At 35.1% G+C, this 24,985-nt stretch overlaps 1 protein-coding gene across 1 annotated transcript in view; it reads left to right on the top strand.

Annotated features, from left to right (window-relative positions):
• Window positions 1-7,524: 7,524 nt before the first annotated feature.
• Argk1 (Arginine kinase 1) overlaps window positions 7,525-24,985 on the top strand; it is a 30,355-nt gene continuing 12,894 nt past the window's right edge. The window contains exon 1 of the mRNA XM_011506812.1: window positions 7,525-7,663. The gene's annotated coding sequence lies outside the window, so the exon portion shown is untranslated. The remainder of the gene's footprint in view (window positions 7,664-24,985) is intronic.

Below are 24,985 nucleotides of genomic sequence, written 5' to 3'. Positions count from 1 at the left end.
ATAGTATTTGCGAACAAATTAAAATGCATGCGTGTGCGCGCGTACTATCACGTATTAATGCGATGATGCACATGTAAATGCTCGTACGCGTTCGTCTACAATATAAACGTGTGTTGTAGTTATACGCGCAAGTATAACGCATGAGTTTTGCTTGGGGATAACGAGAAATGATAAACATTAGCAGATGCTAATGATAAATACAACGTTGTGTTAAATGATCAGCGTCGCTTGACAACTACAAAATTGCTATTGCGAATGCAGCTTATCGACTACCTTACGTGAACTTCGAGATATCTGCCAACAAAATCCGCAACCTCACATAAAACTATAAGCAATTACGTTCTTTAGCTTCGTCATAAAAATAACGTGCGATAATCATGTGAGTGGAATTTAGTGAAGAGCGCGTTTGTAAATTCTCGATTTACGCTTCTCTGATACAAAATCAAAATATCATGGATTCCCCAGTCCAGGATATATCGGATAAAAGTGTTGTTCAAGGGCAAAAGGCGAGGGCGGCGTCTCGCGGGATCACGTGGATCACGTGGATCACGGATATCGTGGAGGATAAGGGAAACGGAGGCATGAAGACGGTAAATCGACCGCAAACAAGGCCAGGATAGTGGTCCACCGGCAGCTGATTCCGCGAGCTCGCGTGCGACCCCTTCTCCGAGACTCTCACGCCCTAGGTCGAATCTGCAATGCGACGAACTTAGTTTAACACTGGGCTTGGTGGGGGTCCACCTGGCCTTTATGCCTACAATTGTTAGATTATTTAGTCGGGCTTATAGCTGCCTGACTTTGGCTAACTTACTGTACTTAAGAACTTCCGGATAATACATAACGGCTTATAATTTGTAGATGTTCTATCCGAAATCGCTTGTGGTCAGTGGTAAGCTTGAGATTAGCATTAACTGAAGATAAAGCACATTTTTAGTAAAGAGCATGTTTAATTTATCGGTTAAAGATGATTAATCGCCCATGCAATCTTATATTTAATTAAATGTTGCAAATATTTTTTTATTATAAGGTTTATAAAGTACAAATTGGCGAAGAACATGTTCGTCAGTACAATTTCAGGATAGATTTATTTCATACACATATGCCAATTCATTGTTATTCTATTCAAACATTTTATTATGTGTCTGTTGATGGGAGGGTAACATTTATCAAAAACAATAGTGCTAATAGTACATTTATGCGTACGAGCACGAAACTTATTTGTTATTTTTATAACATTCATATACTTAGTTCTATTTTAAATATACTTTCTCATGTTTTTAAATAAAGCCAGTTTTTTTCGTATTATTTTCTTAAAGCTCAATTTAAAAATACTTTTGTTACATTTCAAACTTCATAATAGCAGTGGATACACGTTTTCTAAAAAAAAAAAGCAATACTTGTATTTCCTACAAAGTATTTCAAAATGATTTTATCTTCAATAATTTCTTAAAAAAAAAAGTCTAAAAAGCAAAAAAAGTTTTCTTATACAATATACAGATTGGCTGAATCGATATAGTTTTATTTTTTATTTCACACATTGTGTGTAATAGTAATAATATTGTAAATAGAATATTTCACGCGCTGTGTGTTGACAGACTATATTAATTACAACGTGGCGTTGTAGTTGAAATTTTGTTTTCAAGGACACGAATACAAGATGACTTTATTTATTAATAATACTGTTACATACCATATTGTTTTATACAATATTATTAATATACTCGATTCTTGCACCAATAAGTACTATTTCATGATAAATTAAATGTTTGTTTAACGTTATCCAACGCTAATATTTACTTATTACTAAATTGAGTATTTGTAATTGTTCTATTCTTATAGAGCATGAATAAACAAATAATAATTCAATTAGAAATTTGGAAATTTACTTACATTTATATGATAGCATATATCATAATACAAGATGTGCAAGATTAATAAATTGAAGTAATAAAAATTCATTTGAATTCACATATATGTTCGATATATCTATCAAATAAATGAGGAGCAAGAATTTATAAATTACATGCACTTGATGTACCAATCAATACAATTTTCATTTATATAGACATTAAATTAACCCACGTTATGTGTAATTATTTCTGCATATTCCCTAATTTCAAATTTATGTTTTTAAAAACAGTACTATCATAAATTTCAGAAAATTGATGTGCAATTTACCACTAGCCAATGCGAAGCTACTTTTTATTTTATAATATTGAATAAGACGGCCATAACGCCGCCGTTCTCTCGTCATATTCTACGTACAAGAGTTAAGAACCGATAAAGTAATTTGGATAAGACCGTAGCTCACGTACACATATATACGAAACTAAAGTACATCTATTTAGCTTAACTGTATATCGCGACCCTCGAAATCTAGGACGCGAGAACAGCTCTTGTTTCCGCCTTTCTGTACCTTTCTCAAGGTCAGCCTGACAATCGATACATTTTTCTCTTCGACTTCCTATCCCGGAAGGTGACCTCCACGAGAATCCAAAGTCATTCGCGATTCTGACAATAAGTCGCAAATTCGACGATTTGTCGCCTGAGTGTAATGCGCCATTTTTACGAGGGTATCACGTTTACAACGACGACCTATTCTTTACATTAATCTCATTTCATACTTAAATTTTCAGTATTAAATATTACTTAAATTTCAGTCTTTATTTACAAATCTATTGTATAGATTCTTTTGAGAAAATTAACTTCGCATCTGTTGAATAAATACCTAAACTATTAATATTTATATGCAAGTATTTTATATATTATACAGTAAATTGCGAATAACAACTTGATAATAAAAAAAAAAAAAAAAAAAAAAAAAAAAATTAAAAAAAAAAACTAAAAAAAAGTTAAAGTAACTTAAGTAGATTTTACTGCGTAGAATGCAAAATCTCGATCAATATATTCCGCCCCCTCCCCTCCCCCTCCCCCCGCCCCCTTCTGCTATCCTATTTGACCATGGTGGGAGTAAGTACTCGAGTTTGGTTAACAAAAATGTCTTATTTTTGAAAGCATTATTAAAGAAGTTGAAAATTTTGTAGCTTAAGATTTTTTGTCTTATTGCTGCTATATAATTTGCATTATAAATCAGATATTAAATTATTAAATGTAATTAGAGAACTTTAATTTCCCATAAATATTATCCAGCGGTATTTTACTTAACCTTATATATTTATTGAAATTATTTATTATTAAAAAACATGAATTTAATAATTACGTAGCTTACATATATGCAACTATGTTTTTATTTTTTAGTTACTTCCAACCATTGCAATAATGTAATCTAATAATTTTTACGAAATAAACAAATAATAACTTTATTGAAAATTTTTACTAAATTGTTAATTTTACTTATATTATTCATAAGAAGAAAAATTATTTCTTAAATAACAAATACCACAAAAATATTATATCAAACTTTCATTTTTACAGCATTAAATCTTCTATGCTCTATGAAATAAATCTTTAAATAATTAAATATTCATTTGTCACATTCACTTTCAGTCTAATTCATCGTCGTTTATCTTTGTTATCTTTTTTATCTTAAATCATGATGAATATTCGAAAGAAAAGAAAGATACTGACATTGAAAGAACTAATTAAAATGAGAAATACAAATTTGTACATACAATTTAGCAAATATCATTCATAAATCTTAAAAAGATACGCAATTAAAGTCGCATTCAATGTCAATATGAAAATTTTCATATTACTCTTGATAATGGAACATAGTGAATGTTGTTTCTCGATCTTTTGAACGATATTGATTATGAAACCGTGTGACATATGAGGAACACTGGCAAAAATGTTGAAAGAAGAAATTCACGGAGAATATTCATTTGGCCTGCTTACATTTGCGCCAAGTTCTGCCAAATTAATTTTTTCTTCATTTTATTTATTCAAAGTTGGCATCGACAAAAGGTCCTTGAGCGACACAGAGATAAAGGTAAAAATTCTCAGGTATTTCTAATTTGGTATTTGTACTTGAAAGGTGTATATAAAGGTCAAGAAGAATCGATAACAAAGAATATTTACTGTGTCAGTTTAACCGTTCGTAGGATTGTAATCAGTAATAATACCACGACAATTTTTTTTATTTCGATACGTTTCATTTCAATTAACTTTATTTAATTAATATTTTCTGATTTTGATAATGCACGGAGTTGTATTGATTTCATAATACATGAAGATTATTATTGGTCTTTGCACATTAGGGATGAACAGCGATAAAAAAAGGAAAAAAAAATCGGCGAATACTTAGATATTATCTATTTTATTGGTAAACAGATGAATAAATGGAATGTATTAAGTATGAAAATCTAAATATATTGAACTACTGAATAATATAATATTGAAGAATTAATAAAAATTGTTGTGAAACATATAACATATAATATTAGAAAAAAGGAAATATCTGCATTATTATTAGTAAATATTAAACGTACCATTAAATTATGGATTTATAAGACAATTTAATTTAATGATAAAGAAAAAAAAGAAAGAAAAAAAACTGTTTGTTGCTGTATGATAATAAATTAAAAAGTATTTTCTTAAATTAATGTGGAATATAAAAATGCGCTATTTAAGACAATGAATATCATAAATTCCTAATCATATATGATCTAAATTATTAAATTATATAATTAAAATAATATATTGAATTTAAAATATTCAATCCGAATGAATAAATTGAAAGAAAAAAAAAAAAAAAACTATAACCCATACATATTAACAATTCATTATTTATTTGTGCTGTGAATTTATTTTATCCAAATTGAAGCTATTTCTATTTTATGTATGAGAGTAATATTTACAATTATATGTATACAACAGAAGTAATATGTGAACCAATTAGAATATTGAAAGATTTTTGTTTTTCTATTAAAGGCTTTAGAATACTATAGAAGGTCTATTTAAATTATTAATTAATAACAGCTTATCATTTCACAATTAACGCTAGCTATTCTTTATCAAATATTCCACAAAACGTTGAAATTATTTATTATTATTTTATTTTTAATATTTCTTTCCCTTCAAACGTTAATTTCTATTTAAATAATATAAAAATTAATAAAATCATACTTAAAATTCCCATATATATTAATAATAATATTGTAAAAGTAGTTGTTTATTACTCGATTCCAGTCAATTAAAAATATCAATTACAAGTATTACTTGGGTTAAAGTGTAATCTAAATTTAGTTAACTTAAACTACAGATTTTTTCTTCTTCTTTTCTCTTTCTTTTTTTTCTCTCTTAGCTTCCTAATGTTGCATTTGGCATTTAAACCTATTGTAATTGAAAACTTTGGCAATTCATCTATTTCAGTTAACAATAAATATTTATTTATCAGTAATTGATAATTTATATAATCTTATTAATTCATAAAATCTTATATATATATATATATATATATATATATATATATATAAAATTATAAATAAATAAATGCGCGATTTGTAATTCAACTTGTGATTATAAGCAAAATAGTATCGACTAAATGTTTCCCATTAAAAATCAAAAGAGATAATTTCATATTTTTTTTTTTACAATTCCTATAAGAATATATTTACGAAAGCCTTTAAGCTCGATAAATTATGCGTGATATGAGCAAGTTCCTACATTCACGCGAAATGAAAAGACAAAAATTCTTCTAAGAATAAAGTGAGATGTCAAAAATAGAATTAGCTATACTATGTAAATTAAAAATTACGTTTCGTTTCAGCATAGCAACAGAGACAAAGTAAACAAATACGAGAAAATTTTTTGACTACCGCAAAGATAAATGAACATAGCAATAAATAAAAAATAAAAGAAAGCAACCTTTTTTTGTTTTCTTTTTTTTTTTGTTTTTTTGTTTTGTTTGTAATTGCATATTATTTCACACCATGTTATCCACAAGATTTTTATTTCATCAAATAAAGCATTCAAAACTTATTGCCATAATTATTTCTTTTTTTTTTCTTTTTTTATAATATACGACCTGTCAATGCTTCATAATAAAATGCTTTTCATCCTAGAGCAATATTTATTCAATCGATCGATCCATTTCAATAGGAAAATGAAATGATTCTTCTATTTACAGTTGAAAGCATAGGCGACGTATAATTCTTCAAATTGTTAATACAATAATAAAGAGTATTTTATTATAATGTCAAAATTATGTCAGAAAAGAAATCATTGAATTACAGTTTCGTAGCTGCCACTTATTAATTTTATTATCTTGCATTAATTTAGAATTGATTAGATTGATTTAAGTAATTTGGTATGTTTGGTTGAATACGGCTGATGCAATTATTGTTCAGAGATGGGTGGAAATTATATTCACATGTTCAATTAAATTATTATTCTTAAAAAACTTTCAATAAATATTTAATAATTTTAAATGACGAATAATTAAATCAAAGTTATTAGGGAATGTAATATCTATCCGTTAAAACGCAATCCTGCAAGTATGAGATAATTAATTTCAACTTGATAAAATTGAGTAAACTGCAAATTATGATGCAATCTTATTCTATATTAATAGTCACAATGTAGAGAAATTATATTATTTTTTCTGAATTCGTTGTCGTGTTCCCTTGCGCACACGTAAATATAAAACACGTATTTTCACACTCTTAATTACGCTCGTAATAAATGTACATTGTACTTTTACCGAGATATTTGAATAAATTGTGTGTTGGCAATCGGCAAACGAGTTATGGACGATAAATGTTATAACTGTCGTCTGTTGGAATTGTACGTGCGCGCTGAACGTTTTGCTAAAATTCATGTTTTCAAAACTATAGGGAAGGAAAATGCATATCGGAGTCGAGGAAATGTGATAAGGTTCGGTGGGAGTCAAGATTAAATAAGAGGAGAATCAGTAGACTCGAAGGGGTTTGAAGTTGCTTTGGATGATTATTTTGCAAACAATGCAAAGTCGCGGCGGCCCGTCTTGAGCAACGAAGCCAAATACATTTTTTCTACGATAATGCCAGCGTATCCGCGAGCGAAATCCGATTGTGTTGCATCGTAGCCAAAACGATATGTACCAGAAAATCGGTGCATCCCGTGCGAAAATGCACTTGGACGGAATGCAAACCGGCGCGCAGAGTATTAGCGATCAGCGGGTAGGGCGAGACTTCGCGGAAATGCTTCCTACGGGGAAGAGAGCGAGCAGGAGAGCGAGAGAGAACGAGCGAAAATGTGTGGGAGAGGTAGGGAGGAGACCGTGCACGTTACATGCCGAGAGACGCAGTAGTAACCCTCGGAGTTCGATAGTGTGTGTGCACGCGTATGCGCGCTCGCGAGCGCGAATGAGAGAGGGAATAAGAAGGGAGGGCGCGGGTAAAACGATCCGTGGCGGACTGGTAGCGCCGTGCAAGGATATCGAACTTATTGGCGTGTGCGCGTTCGTGTGCGCGCGTGCGTGTGTGCTGTCTCTCGTGTGTTAGTGCGCGTGTGCGCGCCGGCTAGGAGGAGAAGGGAAGAAGGGCAGGTTGCGGAGTGGGGGCGCACGGACAAACCGCTGTCGCGGTTCGCGTCATCGTAGCACTTCACTCCTGACTCGCGCGTTGGATTGACGTCTCGTTCCTTCTCAATCGGCCTACGTACATAACCTACAGAACGATCCTTCGAGTGCAAGTTGCTTCTTGTCGACGAGTGATTTACAAAGGTGAGTTACAAACTTTTTCTTTACTTTCTACGCTCGAGAGCTGACTATTAAGTCGAGTCGCGGTTATTGTCCGTGACCGCCGGTCGATCATTTAACCTCAAAGTTTGTTAGACGATGGGCAAATAAAAGACAGTGGGATCGTATTATTTGGCAATGTGATGCTATGCAATGCGATGCGATGCGATGCGATGCGATACGATACGATACGATACGATACGATACGATACGATACGATACGATTCGTTGCGTTTAGTTGCGTTGCGTTGCGTTGCGTTGCGTTGCGTTGCGTTGCGTTGCGTTGCGTTGCGTTGCGTTGCGATGCGATGCGTTGCATTGCGTTGCGTTGCTATGTCATGTCATGCCATGCCATGCTATGCCATGCCATGCGGTGCCATAACCGACCCAGCCGGCTTGCAGTATTTTATGATGATCACCCGTTTAGCCCTTCGCCACTATGGTACAGCAGTTTTTAAGACTCTAGGAATGAAGCTTTATCACGAAGATCGACTTTCCTTTTGCGGATTAATGTTCGATGCTGTCCTTTCGTCGATGCTTCGACGGCCTACCCCCCCTTTTTTTTCTTTCTTTTTTTTTTGTCTCGATTCGTCCACCGCGCTGCTCGAATTCACATTCCTCCATGAATTTAGCCAAAATTATGTTTCGTCCATTCAACAAGATGACATGGCGACTAACGCCTAAACCGCACCTATAGGTAAAAATCGGCAATTTTCTCGATCCTTCCTCGGCTATTCGTAATGTCCGAATCGCACCTGCCGGCGATTGCATGCGAGGTATCACTGGCAGAAAACCAAGGCCTACGTGTTTATCAGCCCCTTAAAAATGGTGGTCGCGCACTGGCGTACCTGGGACTTATGAAACTCAAATCTCGCTCAAGGTCGAGGTGGGAAAAATTTGCGTGCGACGATGTCAGTGAATCGCACGGAATTTAGGTGCGCATCACGATTCCGACTCGTGGTTTACTGCTCGCGGGCATCGACGATAGGAATCTTTAATTTGCCGATTTTCGTCGAACGAGCCCAAAGTATCTTCGGCTTCAGCAATGGGACACGCGAAAGACGGAGAGAGCAAAGCGAGACTATTAATCGCCTTTCGCGTTCTTTTATTTTGAACGAAAGACGGTATAATCGGCATTTGTTTCTTGTCTCTCGCTTTTCATCGCCCCCCCCCCCAACCTCCCTTTTATCGATTTGTCGATCACACACACGATGGATGCATTTTGTGAATCTTCGTTAGGCAAAGAGCTCGAGTTAATGATCGTAAGAAAATTCTTCCCGTTTCACGACATTTATGAGAAGCTCAGCACGATTACTGCGAATAAAGCGTAACGCAATATTGGCACATGGATGTTCCCTTAAATTTTTCCATACTCGCCAGCAGTAGGAGGAGCGACTTAGCGGGTACTGTCATTACGATACACGGTGCCTGGATAAAATGTTCTTGCACGGGTAGTAGCCTATCGGACGACGAGCTCTTTGAATTAATCACAGCGGCACTGGTGACAACAGGCAAACAGTAGTAGTAACAGCAGCGTTAGCAGCCAGTCTCAAGAGCTCCGGCTTTTCTACGATAATACGATAGGAATGTTCAAATAGAGAGGCTTTAAAAAAAAGAAGGGAGGCAAATTACGCGATGCTAGTGACTCATTAATTATATGGCGTGTCTAACGAGCATTTTGCGCGGCCGCTAAAACACAAATCGCGGTACTGCTGCTGTTGCTGCTGCTGCTGCTCAGAACGGCGGCGACGGTGGTGGCGGTGGCGGTGGCGGTGGCGGTGGCGGTGATGGCGATGGCGGTGGTGGTGGCTCTTCGTTCGTCATTCATTTTGCCCGGGCAAGTAAGATCACGGCGAGGCGCGACTCTCCTCCGCCTCCCACGTCAGGTGTGAAAAGGCGAAAAGCGCGTGACGGCTCGGCTGCTACGTTCGACTTATCCGCTACGCTCGACGTCTGCTTTGTAGGTGCTGCGCTGACGGTCGGGATAAGAGGGCAGAGAAGGGACAAGTCCGCGTCTTTTTTTTTTTTTTTTTTATTCGACACCGATCCAAATTTACGCGCGCGATCTCTCATGTACCAGCTAGATCAGGCCTTCGATATTCACGCTCGGGTGTAATGAGGCTTTCTCTTATCCTACTCGAAGCACCGTTACACGCCATTTGCCACCCTCGCAATGCCGGATTATGCGATATGCGCGCGTGCCTGTTGTGCTTGAACGTTGGGCGACGGCAGCGACGTCTCATAGATCGTCGTACATTTGAAACTGTCTAATATTATTAAGCCTTCCTTTAATCGCGAAACTTTGTTGCCTCTTGGCGGGTATTAAAATTGAAATTTAGCCGTTAAGAAAAAGAAAAGGGGAAAAAAAAAGCCGACGATAAGAGCAGGATGTGGTCGATTTTAAATGTAACAACTATTCGGTTGTGTATCCACGACTACTGTACACACTACTCAATGTACATTCTAAAATTTCATTTAATATTAAGCGTGAAATTGCTGCTTAAAACTTTTCTTATTTTAATTGCTGGCCATTATTCTCCGTCGTATTCTTTGGTTAAATTTCTTTATTAAATTCGCCTTAGAGTAGTAGCTGCAACACACGCCAATGAAAAGTATATTTATAAAGCTTTTATCGGCTCTCTCTGCATTCACTTTATTTACTTTTATTATTCATCATATTCGCGCACAGACCAATAGTTTTCCATGCATTGGCATTCCAGACAATACTCGAGAATAGTCATTTATTCCCTATGATTTATATTGCTGTATAGTTTAAAAGAGTTGTAAGAAAGAAAAAAAATAAAAATAATAAAAATAATAAAAATATGAAGAAAGGCTATTTATTATATTAGAATTTTTATTAGAGAATTTATTATATTACGTGGATCTTTGTTTTTTTCTTTCTTTTATTTATTTATGTTTTTACACATTACCGACATAGATTGCAAAGAGATGATGTATTTAATAATTGAATTTAACGTTTCATATAGTATGCGTCTTACATCGGATTAACAATAACATGAGCTCAGTTAATGCATAATTAAGCCATACCTACATATAAGGCACCGTATTTTTTTTTTTTTTTTTTTTTTTTTTTTTTTTTAATTATTATACGTTACGGTGGATTCTTCACGTCCAATGCACTAGAAGCGCTAATTGAATATCGACGAGTGCGACTTACCTCTTTAAAACCCATGGGATATTATAACATACATAGTCATGATTTCCTTTTATGAAAAGGTTTATTTTAATCCATTGCGCGTGAAAGATACTCAAAGTTTTTTGACTGGCGCTCGTGTAGCGAATCGATTTTATCGCACATGAAATTGTCGGTGCTGTGCGACGGCCGGTGGGGTTGAGGAGGGTGAGGTGGCGTACCGCGAAAAAGTCGGTATTCTATGGCAAAAACTTGGCACCTTTACTATTGTAGCTGGAAGAAGGGCAAAAGCGTTGTTTTACTTAACAAAGTAAGCAATTTTCATTCGAGTTTTTTATTCGTGCTAAAAATCCCAGACGCGTAGAGAGAGAGAGAGAGAGAGAGAGAGACTGACTGTGACTGTGACTGTGAGTGAGAGAGACCGAGCAGAAGATGATTATGTACACAGAGGCATTGGCCATCATTGCTGTGTTGTACCAGTCTTTTCCTATTTTTAATCGCACCTTTACTGCAGAATGGAAGTCGGTGAAGTGTCCGATACGCGTTTTAAGCATTCAAGTGCGATAAAGTAGAGAAATTCTCATCATTTACTACGGATTCATGGCATTTGTTCCGTTTTTTTTCTTCTGTACATACAAGAACCTTGCAATATCGCTATGGAAGAGAAACGCAAAGCATATTGAAAGTCCGTAGTGGAAGAAAACATGGATTCGATTCGACTATTATAAAAGAATATTTTTATTATGTTAATTTTCAATGGAACGAAGCAAGTTTATTGTTGTCAAGCTTTATTCAACGTCGATTTATCCATCATTACAGTCTTACCTTACATGACGAAATTTTTAATTAATTGTGCAGAACTTATTGTGTGTCGCTCATTAATTAATTATAAAATGCCAATGGCTCGATAAGTCCTTAAGATCTGTCAAAGTAAATCAATTTTATGAGTTTTATCGTACTTGGCTATCCTCCGAAGTGTTTACAATCGAGGTGAGGAACAATTTTTATTGGCATCCAATAATGAATGACTTGGCCAAGGGAGGAACCCCCCCCCCCTCCTACTACTCCTACTCTTTTAGAATTTATCGACGCTCGAAATTAAACTCACCAAATTCACGAATGCACCTTCCTCCTGTTTTTAGACTAGCTAATTAATCGGGACAATAGAAAGGCCGATTTCTTTAATGTTCGTAATGTTGCCTTGGACGCGCATTAACCGTCGGCAACGTGGATCCCATTAAAGTATTCGCGGTTATATCTCTGTGCTCAAGTGGCTGTAAGATGAACGTAGGTGGGGCGGGGGAGGGGTTACATAACCGGAGGGTTCGTTGCGGAGGAGACTCCTGGCGGTGTGGTTGAAGAGGAGGGGACCGAGGACACGAGCAGGCGAGGAGAAGTAGGAAGAGAGGCACCGGAGGCGCGCCCGATTTGTGTTGCTAAGGGAATAAGGAAGGCGGCTGAGCTGAGCCCGCGCCGCGATCTATTTCCTCCCCCGGCCCTCTAGCGGACAAAGGGCCGAGAATCGAACGCTTGGGACGATCGCTAGGCGATGATTGTGACTTTCGAGATTAGAGATCAGTCTGTGGCAATGTAGTGTAGAGCTGTACTGAAAAACGGTGGCGTAGATTTTCAAGTGGACAAATAAGAAAGAGAGAGTGAGAGAGAGAGAGAGAGAGAGAGAGAGAGAGAGGCCCTTCCGCTCTGTGACAAACATTATGTTATTTGGCACGACAACTCGTATCCTCGTGGATCGCAAAGAGCGATCCTAAGATTTTCAATTTACCGTCGACTCTTAGTGCCGAAGACCGAAGACGGTTAAGGAATAGTAAGTTGGTCAGTATTAAAATTTTGGAGAAACTTCACATGTAGAACTACTGTGGATACTATCGAATCTTAAATGATCGTCAATACAGGCAATTTCACATTGTATATAACATCTCGATTGTTAGGAAGGCAATTTCACAATTGATAGAGTGTCGGGTTTACAGATTTCCATGTCAGTCGCTGACTTATGCTTTATGTGAACTTAATCGACTTCAGCCATGCGTACGAACGATTAGTTAATCATCTTCGGTTTGCTTTTATCAATTGTATCGAATACCAACAATTTCTCCACGTGAAAATACATCTTTAATATATTTATTAAATTGACTGTTTCCCATAATTTAAATTTTGTCCATTAAATTTTGGAAAGATTCATACATTACGCTTATTTATAATTAAATTAACTACACCTTAGATACTGTTAATTGGACTAAATTTAGCTCAGCCAAAACTTAATTAAAATACTGCATCAAATGATATATACACACAGAGCATTTAACACACTGTAGCATTTAAGTATATTTAATTTGTTCTTCTTATTATATTTATTTTTATAAAAATACATAATATAAAACTTTTTTTTTAAAGAAACGAACTTAAAGAAAAGCCCTTATCAAATATATATTTCATTTTTATTATCAATAACCCTTAATTATACTTAAAAAAAATTATAATTACATAGTAAGGTGAATTTTTGCATTAATAATTAATTACATTCTAAAAATTAATCACTAATATATTTCTGTTTTTGATATTAGTTCATATGCAACAAATATTTTTTAAAACAATTTTCACCCAACCGTTCTACATTTTCTATTCCATTTGAAATTGGGCATTATGTTTACATATTCTATTTGCTAATATTATTATTTATTTATTATTATTTTTTTTTTTCATACCGTAAGAAAATACTTGTGATATATTAGAAACGCTCTACGTCACCATTCGATAATGCCGATCGAACCAATCGAACAAAGTTTAGGCGCTTCGTTGAATAGTGAACAGGACTGATTATTTGCCAATTAAGATGCAAAAGTAAAAAGAAGGAAGCTTAAGCCGTTGCTTATGTAATTAAATGCAGGATGATAATTCGCATAATCTCTCACGCGTTTATCTAAAGCAGGTAAAGCACCGTTAACGGAGTCGCAATCCTCGTCGTTATGTTTCGTCACATTCTCGTTAGAATGTTGGTAATTCGTTGCCCATAGTTTCGTATCCAAAAGCCAATCGCGCACATTGTATCTCATAGACGAATTATTTTCCTGCGCCCTCTCGCCTATCAACGCGTTTTTGAAATATTCAATTATACGTCACTCTCTTGAATCTTTCGCAGACGATTACAACCGTAGTCTACTTTATCTCGGGCGGGGGTTTTCTCGCTGAAAATAATCAATAGCGCAAAAGTAGGAGTATGCCCGTTAAGTACCGAACAGCCAAGCCCGCGCAAGAATTTTACACGTGGCCCCGTGTTCCCTGCACCCCCCCCCCTCCCTCCCTCCCATCATCCAGACAGTGCGTCAATGGCTGTCTGTGTGCTGCCTCTGAGTCACGTAAATTCGCGGATTCGTGGCATGGAGTTGTTGTTGGCAAGCCTAAAGTCTGGTGCAGCATCCCAAGGATGGCGCGTGACGGAGACAGGAAATGGGCAGCCCCGATGGCTGGAGGGTGGTAACGCTTCTGCAGAGGAGGCCCGCGTTTCGTAATTCAAAGCGGAAATTGATAGTTGGCGGCCTCGCTTCCGTCTCTCACTCGATCCCGACGGTCGGGGCTGTCGCTCGTTTCCCAGGTACTCCATTATATTCGACCTCGAGAAGCCCTTTCACCGAATAACTTAAGGGCATGCGCGCGCAATCTTGCTTAACGGGCATTTAGTTTGCCGCCGGGCCCGGTCGTCGACATTTTACCACGAGGCTATTGGTGGGCGAAGCCGTTCCACGAACGTTACCTTTTTCGTATCAGCAAGCATTGTTGGTTATTGCTTGGTATTGGTAAAGAATATTCGTCGAGTTTCACTTGTAAGCACCGACGAAATAAAAATGAACGATTATGAAAGGCGCGGGATGGTTAGCTAAAAGTAATAAGCCTTAATCTGTAATGTACGAGCTGACTGACTGCTTCGATCGTTACGGATGGAGAAATTAATTTGAAAACAAATACAAGCCTCGGACAACTACAATTATCGATTACATTCGACTTTATAGCAGACTATATATATATATATATATATATATATAATTTTCGCGTACGTATTGATAATGGGATAGAAATAATTGTGAGATTGAAGTGTTTCTCCTCATCACACTGTATTTCAATAAATATATTAATTTTAAATTAGTCGTCCCATTTTTTTTTTTTGTAAAGTATAATTAAGCAGTTCATAAACTTATCAGACTCTAGAAAGGAATTGCTCTTCATAGGAGTAAAGTGTTGTCGAGACAGTGGAGTCTCGTACTCGTCCATACAATGCTCGTCTCAATATAAAACTTCCTCATTGCATTTCCTGTCTCTGATTTTATGATGCCATTGTTGATATTACGTAATATCCACGTACTTATCGCTTACGTGTTGAAAGTACATTTATTTAATTTTCAATAAGATATTTCTATTTTTATTACATCTCATGTTAATATATGATTCGTATTTATGCATTTGACTTCTTACTTCACTAGATAAGAAAAATTATGAATAATTCTTAGTTCGAAATATATCGAATCAAGCTTTGAAAATTAGCTGACTTATCGAAAGTGATTAATGATTTTTTTTTACTCGCTTCGAATATCACTCTAATCGCCTTTAGGTGTTTAATGTAGACGCGTAAAGGAGAAAAAGCGCACCACGTGTGTTGCATTTGGAAAAGAGCATTATACAAGAATTTCTCACGAGAATGACTATGGCATTATACAATTATTTATACCTTTTTTTAATTACAGTGACAATAATAATATGCTGATTCGAAAGGAATTTCGATTATTGTGAATCCTTTATCCGCATATGAGAGATTCGTGATAAAAATCCTCCTTTTATCGATTGCTGATATTGTCGGTAATAAGGTAATCATAGAAAAAATAATTAAAAAATTAGGCGAAAAATCAGACATTTATAAAGAATAGAAGAATTTATTTTTATCGGTTCTAAATTATTGCTGAATGAATACAATTGATTCACAGTACAACGAGTACACAGTTAACTATAGCGTGTAGCACGTAATTTATTACTTCAATCGACAATAGATTTTGCATATCAATAGTTTAATAAAATAATTAACCGAGATTTTTTATATACAAGGAAAAATAACGAGTTGAAGGTTATATTCGAGGTGTGTGTCGTTAGTTTTGCAGTTTTAATTGCATTTACCAATAACAAACTAAATATCGCTCCTCTAGCAAAGACTCGAGATACAAAGATTTTGTTTGACGCTAATGTAATGAAAAACGTCTTCGACTATAAAAACTCCCATCATATTTTCTTTGAATTTATTTGTTGTAGCCCCGTTTATTCTGCTCTTATACGATACATCACTTTGATGTTGGAATATTTATAATATTTATTATTAGTTGAGCTATTTTAAAATATTGTAAATTGTAAATTTAATGCCGAGAATTTGACAAGCATAGATGTAAATCATATACGTAATACCAATATTCGCCGACAAATAATATTTTTAATAATAGTATTTTCGAAAAAGTATTTGGTCACCCTCGATCGATACTCTTTCGGCGCGTAAAATATCATTTGACTAGAGTTGTTCGAATAAAAAATCGACAGCCGTCCAAGGCCAGGGGGTAACGCTCGGGGTATCATGATTGCTCATTCTAGACGTTGGTTTACTTTCTGATCGCTTCTTCCTAGTCGTCATTACTCGTATCTCGGATCCGATAACGTTCCCTAGATCATGATCCGTTGCGTTTCATTGATTATCGCTAGCTCCTGAAGCATCGGTATTAATTAATTGCTCCTCGATGCGTGTTCGATGTACTGATAATGGTAATTAGAGCCTACCATATTGTATGAAATACGAAAAAATTGACAAACTCAATTTCGATAATTTACTATCGCTTATATGTGTTCCAAGTACGGTTGCGTAAAATGTAAGATATCTCGATTTAAGTAACAAATTTGCAGTCTTAAAATACATGTGCCATGATTGCAATTAACCGAAAACTTTGTTATTCATCGGTAAAACAGGTACCAGACATATTATTATTATTATTAATATTAACTAAATACAAAATAATCGGGATAGCTTATGATGAGGACATAAGCGCAGTTTAAATTAACATTAATATAAAATGATAAAATAAATAATTTTTGAACGTAAACTGACGTGCGTATACGAAAGTATTGTTTTACACATTGTTTACGTCTAGACATTGCAAGACAGATTTTTGTTGACGGATCATTGTCCTTTGTAAAGAGAGTCATATATATTTAATTTTCCTATATTAATTTAAAAAAAAAAAAATTATTTTAAATTCTTGTACTTAAACAAAACTTTAATAGTTTTAATCATGCATAAATAATTTTTGATAATACGTACTGGAAACCTTCCATCGCCTTTATTTACATAAGGATTATAAATATTTCAATATTATGCTTAATGTTTTAATATAATAATTAAATAAATTCTCCTTATTCATAATATTCATGATGTTGATATATAACATTGATAAGATTATATTGAGTAAGTAATAAGAAGCATTTGATCGATAGTATGAGCGATTTTATAATTGGCACATAAGCTGGAAAAGGTTACGTTTGAATTTATAAGTAATTTTTTTAATTTGACCTATAACTTAAGTACACGCCTCTTTCTCAAATGAATAATTGAAAAAATTATGCGCTTTACGTCCCATACGACGATTAAATTATAAAAGGACTTGTAGAAAATTTATTCGACGATTCTTTGGGAGAATGACAAACTTTTCGAGTAAGCTAGATTTTAGTTAACAATTATAGAGCGAAATTGAGGATAGAGGGAAAGAATGTAAACTTGGATCAAATGATTTGCAAATAAAATAAGCCTCTTACGGGTCCGATTAGATTTGCCGAGAAATCCCAGAGCCATTCATCATCCCTTTGTGTCTTGCGAGTGTCGTGCGCGCCACCGCAGCTAGCACTCTCTCGATGAATTTTTCAGCGCTGACCTTGACAGGGGACACGGCTTGAAATAATCGAGTCTCGTATGCCTTGTCCTTGGTGTAGGTCAGGCACGCGTCAGGGTTAAGGTAAGAGCCGAGCGCTCGATAATCCATCGGTGCGCGTGTGAGACGGGGACCGACTGTCGGCATCGCTTCGCGAGCAATTTCTGTCTTATCGGCATGTCTGCCGAAAATAGAGGAAGCCTTGGTGTGTATTATTTGTGTAGCGATCTGCTTTCAAAACATTCTTAAAATTGGTATGTGTTTGTATTTCGATCGATGGGATTTATGTCCATTAATCTTATTCCTTGTTTTTTCCGCATAATTAAGAGCTTGACGGTCATTTTTCTAAAAATTTGTCGTACCGCGCGAGTTGCTATATTTGGTCATACATGTGCATTTACAAACAAAAAAAAATTCTTCAAGCAGAGTTACGATTTTCAGAACGCAAATTATTTGTCGACAAACGTTACGAAAATTCGGAACAATACACAGGCCCTCCAAACTTTTATAATAAATTGTGATCATATTTTCATATTTTCATTCTTTAGCGAAAAAATAAAATAAAATAAATAATCAACATTTTTCATATATTATCTAATTTTCTATGTATATTGTGATTAAGGTGTGAAAACTTCCTATTAATACCTATTATGTTTTGATCGCTATCACGTCTTTTGTGATTAGTTTTTATTTCGGAAAAAAAAACTAGCCTGTAGATTGTTTTACCAAATGATTAGTGACCAAACAACCTAACGAATAACATTGAAATACATTTGATCGAATTTGCAAGTATTCACTGTACTTGTTGTCTCTACATTGCAATTTACGTAACAATTTCGACAGGGAATACATACGCGTGTGTAACATTTACGGCGACACAATCGTGCATCTAGACAATGAGAGAAGACAGCGTTCGCCAATCGAAACGCAATTCGTCGCATAATTTATTGTGTCGTTGATAAATTGAATTGTGATCAAAATAAGGCGGACGCTCGTATTAGCCATATTATTAAGATCATCCAAGACTCTTCGATTTTTTTTTTTTTTTTTTTTTTAAATATTTTTGACAGCCGTTACAAAAACGAAGCCGCGGATATTCCAATAATATCATGAATGTTTATGAAAGACTGCTCATCGTGGCTTTTATTATAATTAATTGTTGTATTGCGAGATTGCAATTATCGTGCATTAAAATGTTTACGCTTTCTTCGGCAGTTTACAATGATCTTATTTTACACGAGACGAAAAAGTTAGATTTTCAGGTACGATAATTTGTTTCTTTGAAAAATCAAGCGACTAGAGCGAGTGTTTGTAATTTCAATCAGTAGTAGTTGCCCTTCCACTTTTACAAATCTTCCTGAATCATTTTAACACTTTGGTGTAGAGTTAGTGTTTAGTGCGCAGTTGCTGTCGCTGGTCACGCGCAGTAGTTTAAAGCTCTTTGCAAATACCGACCTTCAATTGACATACCAACAATACATCAATAAACAGTCGTGATTAAGAAAAAAAGTTGGTCAAATTAATATAAAATCAGGATGCCTTTTATTTTAATTGTAGCGCAAAACTTCATGGAATATTTATGATTTGTCAATTATAGCCTACCACTGGTAAAAGAATCTGGCTATTATTAATAAAATTTGCGAGAAATAATGTCGTAATACCGTAATGAACGTGTTTACGTCATAAAGTCGAGGTACATTTCAACTTATACATTTTAAAATGTAATTATTCACGTGTTACATAACGTTGCAATAATAAAATCGATGACATTAATGTAAAATATATTTTTATACCAAATGTAAACTTTTAAGATCTCATATCTTACGTAATGCGTGACAATAAACTATCGCAAATGATTATTTTTATTTTTATTTTTGTTTCGTTGTTTCGGAGGCTTTCGAAAGTAGCTCGTTATTATCATTTTCATTGTCACTTTCAATTAGTCCTCTAATCTTTGTCAAAGTAAGAAAACTGTGTTGGGTATAGTAACGTACGTGAGATTTTGAGTTTATTACGTTTCTTAAGTGAAAGTTATATTCAGAATTGAAATTGCAAATTTCGTAATTGTAATTGTTACATGCAATATGGAAAAAGAGTAGAATTTTGTTTTCATTTAAATACATCATTAATGCTTTTTTTTTTGTTTTTTTTTTTTTAAATTCACTTTATTGTTTATTGAAGCATATTGATATTTCATTATTAATTGCAAATAATTGCATTATATTGAATTTCGAAGATTGAGTGATTTTCATACAAATACGTTTTGAACATTAGCAACTTGTGTATAATATTTCAGACAATTTCTATCAAGAGAGCTTAACACGGTGTATTTACATAAAGAAATGTGAATTGCTGATTATAAAGTTATTATTTTATATTGAGGCGTAAAACAGCGCACGTTGATTACTTTTATATAACCTGCAAACTTAACTTTAGAAGCTTAATTTTATATAAGCATTTTATAAGACGGATCATAGGTTGACAAGTTTATTCGCCGCTCAATTTCTTTGAAACATCATTACACAAGTATTAAATAAATAATTCACGTCTTATATCCAATTTCATATTATTTTAACAACGCTTTCTATCCTTTGCTATGTAAGTATTATTGCCTCTATAGTTTTTGAATAATAAAAGAAAAAACAAGGATTTTCTCATGCCCCCGGTATAATATAAACGATAATTAGCTTAATACTTCACTAGCTTCGTCTCTGGTGAAAAATCACAGGCCATTCCTACTTAACGCTGTCTCCAAAGTTCTACGAGCGAATTATAACGCGCGTCCAACGAAAAGTCAATAAGGGAGAGGAAAATATTGTCGGGTAAAACGCGGGCACCAGACAGCCGCAGCACTCGCTTAAGCGGTGAAATTTTGCCACGCGTGGCGGTCTCATGCTTGAACGTTCATTTATTTTCTTTTTATGGCTATATTAAAGGTATATATATATATATATATATATATATATATATATAAGCTAAGGATAGACTCGCGATACGTTAAACGTGGTCGAGGAGGAAAGGGAGGAGCAGGAGGAAGAGGAAGAGGAAGAGGATAAGGATGAGGAAGAGGAGAGCCGAGAGCCGAGAGGAATGCTCCGGTGCTTTGAGAAGCCTTGGCTTTTATATTAAGTTTTTCGCGCGACTTTGGGATTGGGAACTAATTGAATCCCCGGATACTCAGTAACTTTACGAAACGACCTTTTTATGCACGTGGCTCTTGTCCTTGATTATCTTTTACCATTAGTCTCTGCATCTCCGCATTATTGTTGTTATCGTCGACGAGTGCGCGAAAAGCGCGTCGTTAAGCTTATAGTAGATTATATTTATGGATTTTGCGATAGTTGCTCATTCTGAGTGATCGTGTGCACATCATCCGACGAATAATTACATGACTACTCGGACATTATCTATTTTAATATAAATCAGAGGTTAAAGGAATTCCTTAAATTTTTTTTTCAATACTCTACCCGGCAGAGTGCTTTTTTCGATAGATAAGGGAACTTTATTTGAGGTATAGCCGTTACGTAGATGCATCGCTGATGATGTAGCGAGGCACTTTTATTGATATATATATATATATATATATTTATGTTTAATACTATGCTAACGTGCTCATACGACCTAAAAATATTCTCCTATCAATATGTTTAATATATGTGTATGCGCGGACCAATGGAATGACGCATTTTATCGCAAGAGACAGTTCTGAGAAAAAAAAGCTCCTTTTCCCTGCACTCCAAGGTTCGTATACATAATACCTGTAGAATGACAACCGATGATACACTTGGATTACTATCAGTGACGTAATGGGAGAGGGAATTGATGCTATGCCGCACTATAACCTAGCATCCATTAGCGTAGCGCAATTTAGCTTAAAGAAAACAGAATAATCAAGAATAACGGGGACGTCACGAGTTCATCACTCGCGAAATATCCTACTTAGTCGTTGGTGCGCAAAGGGATCAGCGCGGTACCAACCGTTGGCCTTGTCCCATCGTTTTGCAATAATTTCGCCTTCTCAGATACGAATATTTGATCGGAGCTAATCAGCGATTTCGGTCGGTCAGAGCGAACTCGCGGATCGTTAAATTTGCCGCTGCCGCCGCTATTGCCTCCGCCTCCATCCTGTCAATAGGTAGCGCGCATTGCTTGCCGCTCTCGTTTAATCCTAATCGCGTGCTGGCTTCAAGTAATGCGAGTTTGTAAATCGAAGAGTGCGATTGCTTGTTTCGTTTGCTTGTTATGAAGAATCGTGATAATGTTACGTAGTTAATGTCGACTCTGAGCGCAGCGAAACCGAGGATTGGATGTTTGTACATTGTTGGAATGTAACTGATGGAGAGAGAGAGAGAGAGAGAGAGAGAGAGAGAGAGAGAGAGAGAGCATTCTTCTTATACGTGGGTTTCTGTCCTTGGAGTTTATTCGTAATTCTCGATCCGGCGATGGGAAAATTGAATTACTTTTGTCACGCAGCCGTCAATTGAGCCAGAGAATTGTTGAAAGAATTAATTTATGATAATCCGAAAAATGCGTTTTCACAGTCTCGATAAAGACGCGTTATTGCTCGAAATGTTAAGAGTGTAAATCGTAATCGTTGATAAAAACGTGAATCGAGAATTATTCGTTGCTCTTTTATATTTAATCAGCGCGAGACTATTTTAACGCACGTCGCTTAACGTATTTTATTATTTTTAAAATATTTTTATAATTTTGTGAATAGTCTTCGTATAAATTTCTCTCCACATTCTTTTATTTTGTATTTTCCATGCTCGTAAATTTCGCAGAACGCGCATTGTCTCGAAGAGACCACCCGACATTATGATAATTATTACAACTTCAGCGACTCGACAAATACCGATTACCGATAGAAATTTACTTTCGCTTATTCCATTTTATTTTGCTTTTTCACTTATTTTCTAATATAAAATAATTTTTTTTTTTTTTTTTTTTTTTTTTTATTTATTTGTTCCCCGATCAGTCGCTGAGGGGAAGAGGAAATATATTTCGAATATGTTTTGTCAGAGAAGGGCATCGGAATAAAAAAATTTGCTAAAAGAAGCACGAAACAAATCCTCTTATTTTTTTCTTTTTTCTTTTCTTTATTAAATACGAGATCAAAAAGCAAACGAATAATAAGCTGTTTAGTAAAAAATACAAGAGTTACTGATAATTGCATTCATGGGATGGGGGAGAGCTTTAAACCGAAATCAAACTGCATAGAGAAGCAGTCTAGCTACCCCAGGATAAATAAGGATAAACTGGTAAGGATACAGGATTTGGAAGAAAAAAAAGTGTTAAAGCGCACAGTGCCCGCGTCTATATGCTTATGAGATATGTTGGAGCATAATCGCAGCGGCCGATGACCGCATCCCATTAACGATTAGCCACGTGTAACACGAGCAATCGATTTTCATGGCACACGGAAAAGCGATCCCGGCGACGACCCCCTCTGGAGTCCGGCCCAATGGCTGCCTGTCGTACCATCGTCCAGCGTACGGCAATTCACATCAAGTGGCCAGAAAGCCGCAAGTTCCCGTCCTTTGGCTTGTTTAGGTACAATATTAATGCATATTCATTTGCTTTACCGACGGAGTGCCAAGTGAAGGCGTTAACGGCCTTTAACATCATGTCGGTGCTTCTAACTTTATTAGATCGATCACCCTGATCTTTTATTCTTCCACCCCATTTTCAGCTCGATCCTTGTCCTTAAAAATCCTGCTCGAGACACGATAAATTCACCTAGTATTTGCAGTCGAAAATTTTAACGCAGTATTGCTGGCTGGCTGGCTGGCTGGCTGTGGTACGATGATTATGCGCGTATGTAAATGTACTCGTACCAACGTTCATTTTCTAATTACATTTGGATAAGATTGAATGTTATTGCCAATCCTCATTAATCGAGCTAATGCAGTATTAATATTTTTCTTTCTTTTCACGTTTCTCGCGACTGGAGAATACCACGACACTGCGTTAAGCACTCTTTACTGTACGTGTATTATTTACCATCGTGTGCATGTATTTTGTATTTGATACGCATCGTGTAAGGAGTGCGTATCGTTTATATTTGTTTAACCATTGATTAAATAATATATGATGATTTACCAGGAAAACATAGTTTAGAAGAATTCGTTATAATTATTTTAATTTACATTTGAATTTATCTAGACGAAAGCGTGTCATATGCAATCGCATAGAATGAATTCCGAATGATGATCGACGACTCCACAGGACTCCACGGTTGGATAAACTTTATTTTTCATAAACATTCTTCGTAATGTAAGGTTAAATGTTCTATCGCGCCAATCGTACGCATTAATAATATTCGTAAAAATCGTAAAAATCGATTAGAAAGCATAACTGTGGCTTTCAAATATCAGTGACGAAAAATAAAAATTACCAACCGTAAATGAAAAATGCGTCAGAAATTTTAATTATCTTAAACAATATTGTTGTGCACTCTATGGCTTCTCGCATTTCTTCAAGCTTGTTATCCGATACATCTCCCGATGTTTGGTGTTGTGATAACGATAAACATAAGACACAATAAAGACACAGGTGACTCAACGTCTGTATCCATTTACAATTACTCTTTCATATTCTTTGAATCAAGAATATTTGATATATTGCGATCTAAATTGAAGTTTTTGCATTTTATTGAAGCTGATGGCGGTTAATGGCAGCAATAAAAAATTTAATATTCAACATTTTCTCACATATCCTTCATCCCACTGTCTTTCATTAAAATATCGAATCGGAGATGATATTTTATCGTTACAATTAGTATTTTTTTTTTTTTTTTTTTTTTTTTTAAATCATTAGAATTACAAGAACTTTCACGTACCTTTATTATTTGTCCACGGATAAAAATATTAGCGTTGCTGCTATTGTTCTTAATTTATTATCCGCAAGATATCGTTTAGTAGTATTTTATGAAGTTTAAATTAAGATTACTTTAGTGTCAATTATCGATTTTAGTTATATACTCAAATTTTATACGACAACGGATTTTTTATACGACAAGTAAAAATTTATAAATATTAATTTCGATTATTGAAAGCAATATAATATATGTGGGTTACGAGTATTATTAGCTTTATCTTTATGACTAAACTCTTGTTACGACTGTAGCGTCGAACAGTTCGCTATAATTAAAATACTTTCATTTATACAAATCACGACTAATTA

This window comes from Ceratosolen solmsi, unplaced genomic scaffold (genome assembly GCF_000503995.2).
Source record: "Ceratosolen solmsi marchali unplaced genomic scaffold, CerSol_1.0 scaffold6, whole genome shotgun sequence".
Lineage (NCBI taxonomy): Eukaryota > Metazoa > Arthropoda > Insecta > Hymenoptera > Agaonidae > Ceratosolen > Ceratosolen solmsi.
The sequence above is the reverse complement of the archived record's forward strand: the minus strand, read 5'-3'. Positions and strand labels throughout refer to the sequence as shown.